The following is an 8,803-nucleotide window of genomic DNA, read 5'->3' as shown; positions in this document are numbered from 1 at the left end:
AAAGAGTGATAAAGCTGAAAAAGGGCTGGGTATCCAGGCCCGTAGACACCTTTGAAAGAACTGTTTCATAGTATTCCTGTTCAGCAACAGCTCCAGCGCCACACATTCTCCAGTGTTTTTAGGTGAGGAGCCATCTGCCAGACTGAAAGAAGTTCAATTAAAAAATAAAGACAATCATCAGCTCTTTATGATATCTTGCAGGAAACCTAATGACATATCTCAAATTTTCATACTTGTGTAGCTGCAACTGGTTAATTTTGCTCCATATAAAACAAGAAATCAGGAGTTTGACAGTAATGAAACATTCATTTTATTTATCTTTTTACAAGGCCGACAATTAGTAATTTTACGGTTGAAAAAGCTCATTTTTAAACCTTGCATGAGGATATTGTTGCTAGACCTATTCTGATGTCACCTTTATTAAAAAAATGAGTGTAATTTGTTCTGAATCTGTTCGCTTCTGAAAGGGGGAAAAATCCTTCAAAACAAACAAACTAGGAAACTTGTTCCAGAAGATGTACAAGTCTTGAGAACTTGCTCTCTAAATTTGTCAAGACAGATAAAACGCAAAGGAAAAGGGCCTGTGTGCTCTTACACTAGGTTTATGCTTCACATAAGTGGCCTTTCTCTGGAAGTCCTTTGTGTCTTTTCCTCTTTCAGAGGAAAATCTCCTTTTATAACCATTTTCTCTAGCAGTAGCTCTTCAAGCACCACATTGCACTGGAAGTTCATCACTTCTGGTTTGAGTGGACTTGTCTGCCAAGGATACCCAGCTATTACACAAAAATATAGAAATGACTGTTCAGCTGGAGCCCTTTTATACCTGAATACAACTCAGGAGTTGTCAGGTCATGTTTGATATTAAGAGAATTAATAGATTCAATCTCTGTCAATCGCTACTGAAAAAGCTTAAATAATTTTTACTTGGGATTCTCTTCCCTAAAATTCTCTCCAAAAACCTGAGACACCACATCCTTCAGGATTTCATGATAAGCCTTAATTTTCTCCCCTGTCTGTTTCTATGCCAAGAAAATAAGTCCAAGGACATGCAACATAAAATTTTGAGAGGGGAAAAAAGGAATCACAGTAAATATTCATGATAGGAAAATATGAATAATAGGATTAAATTCTGTCAGGACATCCTAAACAACAAAGAGCTGATGAGTTATCTGGCTATTACTTTTCTCCACTTGTGACTCAGGTTTCAGAGTTGATGGTTTCAGCTTGGAAAACACCAATCTCTGAGCAAATCTTAACGCACATGCTGTACCGAGAACTCAGTGACTTTTGGCGGCTCAGGGGGAATCCAAGCTGCTTCAGAGCTGCTTGTTCTGTCTCCCAGCAGATAGTTGTGTTCTCCTTTCTAAACCAAACAAGCTCTCCAGGATTCTTGAAAAGAAAAATATTTATTGAAATTACATTTTAAACTGGATGTAATTTAATAGCTTTGCAGATTCTGTTGACCTGTGCAACATGGTTCCTCTTGCCAGAAGAAGGAAGATTTGCTAGTATGCACACTGTCCAAATACCTGTCAGACCTTGCTGTTCAAAACGGGGGCTCTGTCACATCGTTAGAGGTTTCCTGTGGCAATCATGAAGGAAAATACCACTTCTGGAGTTCAAACTGAAAACTCTTCAATCTCAAGGTAGTAGTTGAATGCTTAAACTGAAGGAGACTATCCCTTAACTGTTGTCAGCCAGTAGTTTGAAGGCTGAAGTTTGTTCCCAATTATACTATACTTGTATAAGTCCAGTCCTTTAGCAGAATTACCTCATGAAAAAAATATATTCTTCTTTCTTTATTTTGACATGATGCCTGGCCCTGAGCTCACAGACATCAAGACACATTTGGGGATTGTGCTTTTAAAATTGTCTCCTCCATGGTGTGCCTGCTCACAGACACCAACCCGACATGTTGCAATAGACTGTAAAGCACAAGCAGCACTAAGATAGGTAGATGCCTTATTTTTTAAGGTACTGAACTACTCACTGCTGCTAATTTAACTTGGAGATTACGGACTTCAAACATTGTAGAGCTGGCTTCATGGAGCTGTAATGACTGATCCTGCGAACCTGAAAACGGGTGCAAAGGAGTTAAACACTCTTTGTGGCCAATGACTTCTAATGCAGCTGTACAGTTCTATTATAAGCCACAGTACACTGAGCTCAGTCAGAGAGTTTCTAGTTCACAAGGATCATTTCTAAGATGACCTCCATTAAACTGATTTGTGGAATGTTTCATCTTTTCACAGCTTGGACATATCTTATAAATTACAGGAGCCAGGACCTGTTATATCATCATAACGGCTTCCCTGCAAGAGGAGGTTTGAAACAACTCTCTTCAATGCAATGCAGATCATTTTATGATCAAGACCACCAGCATGTAGTAGACCCCTTAAAATAACATTATGACTTTAAAGATTTTTCCTTTGTTGTTGCCTTGTAGTATTTCCTCGGAGTTGTTTGCCGGATGCTGAACTGCTATGCCTTACAAGGGCCTCATGCTGCCCCCCAAGAGGTGGAGTATAGTGTTCCTGCCATATCTGCAAGTAACCTGTATTGAGAAAGCTCTGATTTTTAGTTTAGAAGAACCCTTACTGTCTTTATGAACAACAAAAACTAAAACATCTTTCCCTCTCGCATCACTCCTGAGGAGAAAAACAACCTACTTCTGAGGTTTCCCATGCAGAAGTCCCTATAACTAACTGAGTTGGAAATTGGAAACATTTCTAGTTTTTTTTCTTTAATGTATTCATTTTTTGGCTTAGAAAATGTATTGTGAGAAAAAATGTAATCATGGTAAAGAGTACCAAGATCTGTCAATACTGGCCTTTGCAAGTCTTTGTTTCTATGCTGACTGGATGAGGACTTCTCTTTCTAACCTCAGTGTAATATGGTGCAAGGCCAAATAGGATCCATGGAACTCTGTAATTTTCTGAAATAAGATATTAATTTTAAACAAAGCTTGCCCTAAATAAAATGTCATTAAAAGTTTAAGAACTTGCAGCATAGCTGCTCATATATGAGAAATGGAAACCAAAGCTGACTAGAAATTTGGGATGTTGACTGAGCAACATTCCTTGTCACACTGAGGAATACAAAAATTTAATGGGATAAAAGAAGAAATGGAAATCAGATTTAAAAAAAAAAAAAAACCCTACCTGTTAACTTTTGTGTTTCTACACTGTCATTCACCATGACATTCAGATTCTGTATCAATAGTATGACAGTATGTCATTTCAGGAAAGATTGGTATTTTTAAATATCTGAAGCCACTTTTAGTCTGTCACACTGATGTAAAAGTTGGAATAGCCACACTGATTTTTCTGAATTTACTTCACATTCACACCTGCATTTCCCTATGAGCAGGTGTGAATGCTTCTTTTGAAGAGAGCTGCTTTGAAGTCGGTCTGGCTACACCTCCTGCAAAGTGACTCTCATGAGAAAGCACATAAATGAAAAAGCTGAATGTTTGCTATATGGCCTGGTGCGTGCAGAAGCTCCCTGCTCTCAGAATAACAGCCTGCGGCCCTCTCGTTAAGTGACTACCAGTGCCAGGGATCATGACGGGTCTGTGGAGTGCAAACTAATTATCTCCAACAATTGTGTCTGCTTATTTCTCGCATGAATGGATAACATCTTCAGTGGAGCTGGTCACATATCATCGCTCAGGTTTAAGGGCTGTTGATTGGACAGTGGATGTTTTGTGGCTATTCATAAAGAGGAAGAGTGAAAATACGGCCAGTTTCACATTTTATAACTGTATCTGCAGTTCCAGGGTAATTATCTACTAAATACTCTCTGAAATCTCTTCTAGTTGCGGCAGGTGCGAAGTGCAAAATGTGGAGGATACAGAGTAACGAAATGTCTCAATGTTTACAGATACTTTAGGCACCTCTTCTGATAATTAAAGCAGCTCTGTCAGCCACTGTAAGGGTCTAGTCATACAGAACGCTGAGTAACTCCTACAGTTAATTTTGCACCCTCCATTTCCAGGCGGTTCAACAGCGCTCAATTCTGCAAGGTACTGTGCTATCTCGGGACAAGCTGACTCCACACTGACTCAAAGGAGCCTTCTAGAAGTAAATTTGGGAAGTTTCTGGGCAGTGAGCATGTAGATAGGCAGACACGGGGCTTGGAGGCAACTCTTTCTTTTCAAAAGGGAAGGTTTGGTATAGAACTAGATATGAACCTGTTACCCTGTGTCTAAAAGAAAAGGTAGCTGGTATCCGTGGAATACAGGGGGTTACTCAGGACAGTCAAGCAGTTATCTCTGTGGCAGGAGAGGGGAACTCTGCAGTTCAGGAAACCTGGGAGCTAAGGAGCTCTGCATATGTATATCCACATATATTTGCCTGTTTACCAAGGTGTTCCCTTTGGAGTACTGGCTAGAACTGAGAAACAGTGAATGGGGTGAAAAAAGCACTAGTATTAATGAGGTATCACATCTAAAAAGCTGAAACAAAGCAGAAAGATGGCAGATTTTCCCATCTGGCATAAACTCCTGCTAGGAAAATACAGACTGATTATTTGACTTTTGTTTTTGTTTTTAAATTTATACATCTGAGAGCTATTTCATAGCTTCCTTGGGGTGTATTACCAAAGTCACTGTCCTTGAGATCTTCAAGACTTGGCCCAAAAGGCTGGTGATAGTAGAAAACAATTAATGTGAGTAGCAGGTTATTTGAGAGAAAGGAGGAAAGAAGAAGAAAAGCTTTTGCCAGTGCTGACCTAATTTTAGAAGAGTAAAGTGCTTCAGTGAGCATTTCAACACTGTAAACCTCTCGTTTCAAACACCCATTTCTCTCATCTCTCCTTCCTGTGTGTTTTTCCATGACAGCTCCCAAGAATCTTGCCACTGCACTAAATCACATGAAGGACATTTCTCAAAGAGTCTGCTTATCTTTCCTTCTTTCATAGTGAAGCCATTCTTCTTTGGAGCTGTGACTCTCCTGGAAGGAGAAACCAGATTGTGTGAACTAAGAACTCCTGATTGTACTGGAGCCTGGGCTCTTGTGTGGACACCAAGATGCCCTGAACTAGATAAACATCCAGATGCCGGAACACAGTCTGGGTTTGGCAGATCCTGATTGCTGCTTGTTTTGGAGTCCCCCTGCTCTGTTTATGAACTCTGCTCTCTCCCTCTTCCCTTGCACGTTTGGAAAGTATTTAGATGGTTTTTTGAGCATAGATTTCTCTTTTTTCCTTGCACAGGACCCTGTGGTTGATTCTATGAGTGGCACTGATGGACAGTGCTGCCTGCTCTCCTAGCACAAGGACTCTCAGTGATGACATACAGTGAGGGAAAGGCAGCAGTGAATGACCTGAAGCTTTGGAGGTCAGTGAAAACAATGAAAAGAATGGAGATGAAAAGAAGGAGGATTTTTCTCTCCCCTGCAGAACAAGCTTCTTAACAGGGCATCATTATTTTGCTGGACCCTTTCTACCACCTCTGAAAATGATCTCTGTGATTGAGACTCCCAGCCAATGATCCAGCTGTGTCTGAAGCTGTTCTTTAGGTCAGACCTTGGGACATAGAACACAGGCAATGCAGAGAGGTAGGTAGACATTTCCTTGGAGGAATTCTTGAGACTTCTTCCTGGTTTGATAAATGGTCTCCTTCTCTTTCTTCCTCTCTCCTCCACCCAGGGCTTTAGTGCTGCCTCTCAGTTTGGGGCTGATGGCCAATGGCAGTGCAATAAGTGGGCTCTGTGCAGTGCATGATTCCTTCTGCATATGGAGAAGCAGCCTGGCTAGAGAAAGGTGTTATTCAGATACGACAGTGACCTTGCCTCCTGTGGCAGGCATTCAAATCCAAGGCAGCTTGAAAAACAGACTACCAGAATGAATTCATCTGAAAAGAATATGGCTGCTTTGAAATCCTCTCTGAATGAGAAACTGCCAAAAGCAAAGTTGTAAAACGCCTAAAATAATGCCCAACTGTGAGTTGAACTCAAATAAATATGAATATGATGCTAAATTGTTAGTAAAATTTGTAAATAAACAATAGTTCAAACGAATATATTGTAAATATGCAATAAATATGCAATACAAATACACAAATGCATATGGGGCCAAAGCTGCCTGTTTCAGAACACTATAAATGACAGTTGTGACAGTCAGTGTTGTTACTGCTGAGAAGCTGCAGGAATTCTTTATGCTATCATTTATACCTGTGTCAAAGGTTGTACTGTTTCAATGACCATATGCTCCTTATTCACAGAGAAGTGTGATTTACAGGCTTAATGATGCCAAAAATGTATAGCCATTTTAGGAGCTTAAGATTTCTGATTTTTCATCAGCAAAGTTAATTATTGGACAGTGTCAAAGTAATAATCTGGGTCAAGACTGGCAACTTGGACTCCTGGCATTTTGCATAGTGTTTGTCAAGAAAATACAAATTTTACTGGGAAAAATAATCTTATGAATGTGAAATTTTCCAAAATGGAACTTACTTCTCTCTCCCAGTGTCTTCTTATGTTACTTGTGGGAAATCAGTCACTGTGCTTCAATTACCCCATCTATGTAGTGAGCAAAAAAATACAGAACTTGAATTTAGGTACAAGAAATTATCTGAAAACTGTGGTCACTATTTTCATAGAACAAAATGACAAATTAAAGCAGGGTGGCTGGATGACTTGTCAGAGGTCACACACAAAGTAAGCAGCATAGTCAGGAGCCTGATTTTGGGCCCCTGGTTGAAAATACAACAGAAAAATATTTGTCTTAGGTATGATTTAACAATGGCTTTGGAAAAGAGCTTTACTAGGAAAAAAAACCAAGAAAAAAGTCCACATATGGCACATGCACCTGAGATCCCAGGTCCGCTAAATACCTTGCTGAATGAGGAGACGAAGGTGAAATGTGAAAGGCATTTATGTAGCTTGCTGGAAGTACAACAAAGAAAAAAAAAGAGGGGAAAAAGATTGATCAGGTAAGTCGGTGAGCTTGACATAAGGGTTAGGACTTGTGAAATGGATTAAAGATTAGCTTGGAGACTGATAGGGCACAGGGGGTGTCAGTGAAAGATAACACTTAAGAGTTAGAAAAAGGCAGCAAGCTGAAGACTGCACTTATCTTAGCTTGGGTATAAGTGATCCAAAGAAGCATGCCATTTCAAACTGCTGAAATTTGCAGATGACTGGCAAGTATGAGGGCAGTGGGAGAAACTTGAGAAATGCAAGAGAGAATGCAGGTCCATTTTTCTAATTCTTCAGACTATTTGTCTTTACTGTAGCACACACAAATTCAGGGTCACCTGAGATATGTGCCTGTGTTCAAGGGTATTTTGAAAGAAAGAACACAGAGAAATTCATCACGTTCTGACATGTTAAAAGAAGTTCTGCATTTCTATAACACTTCTCATGTAAATAGATTAAAACCAAAGTTTCCTAAGTTTTTTCTAAACCACATTATGTCCCTCCACGGTGAGGTACAGTGTCTGCAAGAGGGAGCAGGCAAGCATTGGAAAAGATTGTTTGCACCTGACCAGAAATGAGAATTTAGGCCTTACAACTGCACAGGTTGGAAGTGTGACACTAGAAATCACATATTGTATGTAAAGCACCTCAGGTCACCTAGTGATTAAGCCATCAAGGGTACAAGCCTCCTGAAAACAAGAGAGACTCCTTCTCAGAGTATTCTTTTGGGGTAGAAATAACACAGCTCAACTCATGTAATTCACAAGTAGGGCTGCATCCAGACCCAGGCTCTCTAGTTAGGGGATTTTGTGGCATCTAGTATGAACTCTGAGAAAATGGGTTAGGGTGGAAAGAAAGAAAACCCTGCCCCAAAGTTTTCCACAGTTTCTCTTCAATAGTATACCCAACCCAACAGGGCTGTGCTTCTGCCCTTTGCTGAAAGCACAGAAGGACACTGTAGCTCCATCCAAGTGTATGATGTAATTTCATAAGTGCTCTCTTATGTGTGTGTTTGTTCTCAGTAGTGTAGCTCTTTCATCCAGTGCCACCACTGCCTTGGTATTCTGTGCACATTCAAAAGGCAGTCCAATTTAAATGTACCCCTGTTGTGATACCTTTATTTCTCGAATTCATCTTGAGTGTGTGGGAAGGAATCATTGCGGCTCTTTGTTTTTAAATGGAATCCAATCTCTGTCAAGATCTCTGCTCAGGGCTTTCCATTAACAGCTTTTAGTTTACTAATCACTTCTTCTCTTGAGGTACAGGCATTAACCATTTATATAATCAACCATAATACCTGGATAGGATCTTTTACATGTTAGATTGCTATTGTTTGCTAAGTGTGAAAAAATTGAGCTTGTTTAAGTGGTTGTCTGATGAGAGGATAAATTGTTAGCAAAGGAAGTAAAAACAGCCATGCTGCAACATAACCACAGCCCATTTAGACTTTGACAGCAGCTGGAGCTGAATGCTTCATCAGAAGGTGTAAAATTTCCCCAGTATAAATAATTGTATCTCTTTATGCCAGAAGATTTCTTCCTTATCCAAATGTATCCTCATTTTATGCCAGGAAGCTTGACTACTCATAACCTTAATGTTCTTTGCAGTAACATTAATTAGGCTAACGTTTTCCACCTACAAAATCAAAACCAACACAGTACAGAACTTTACAATTTTAATAAGAAAATCAAACAGCCAGTGGGATACCAAATCTCACCCCAATGCAAAACCCACTTGGCAGGATTTTTATGATTAGCACACAGCCAGTTCTCAGCAAGCTGTTTTGATATATGTAGGTTGTGGAGTAACAACTTCGGCAGAAACTTCAGAGCTGCTCCTCTGCTCAGCCTGCTTGTGGCTATCGTGGGTTATCAGGTCAGGGT

This window comes from Eurypyga helias, unplaced genomic scaffold, assembly GCF_000690775.1.
Source record: "Eurypyga helias isolate BGI_N326 unplaced genomic scaffold, ASM69077v1 scaffold4730, whole genome shotgun sequence".
Classification (NCBI taxonomy): Eukaryota; Metazoa; Chordata; class Aves; order Eurypygiformes; family Eurypygidae; genus Eurypyga; species Eurypyga helias.
This window is presented reverse-complemented; position numbering follows the sequence as displayed.